This window comes from Brassica oleracea, chromosome C6, assembly GCF_000695525.1.
Source record: "Brassica oleracea var. oleracea cultivar TO1000 chromosome C6, BOL, whole genome shotgun sequence".
Taxonomy (NCBI): domain Eukaryota; kingdom Viridiplantae; phylum Streptophyta; class Magnoliopsida; order Brassicales; family Brassicaceae; genus Brassica; species Brassica oleracea.
Genome location: NC_027753.1, coordinates 20,543,986 through 20,544,513, shown reverse-complemented (window position 1 = coordinate 20,544,513; position 528 = coordinate 20,543,986).

The following is a 528-nucleotide window of genomic DNA, read 5'->3' as shown; positions in this document are numbered from 1 at the left end:
GATCTTGCCAAGACATTGATGGTTGATTCTATTATATTTATTTTACCATTCTTTTACCAGCTTTATTATTTTTTTCTCCTACTGGTCTTAAGATAATCTGTGTACCTGGTCTCAAATATAATCACCCATAGTTGGCTCAAAGTACTTTATTATTGTGGGAGAATCATATCCAACATATATCTACATCCTTCTTTTGAGGTCACATCTTAGTTCTCTGTGGTGGAGCAATTAATACATAGACAGCACATCCAAATGCCTTATGATGGGGTATGTCTGACTCTTGACCCGTTAATAATTGCGATAGGGGATATCTATGCTCACTAAATGGCCTGATGCGTATTAACTTAGGTGCATGTAAATTTTGTGTGGCCCAAGCTGTGAATGAGAGTTTTGACCTCATAAGTTATGGTCTATCAATCAGGTATTTGCGTTTTAAAAGATTTCGGCCAAGTCGTTCTTGGTATGGGCATGTATCACATAATTGTCTACACTTACCCCCATGGACATACCATAATCATTTAAACGCTT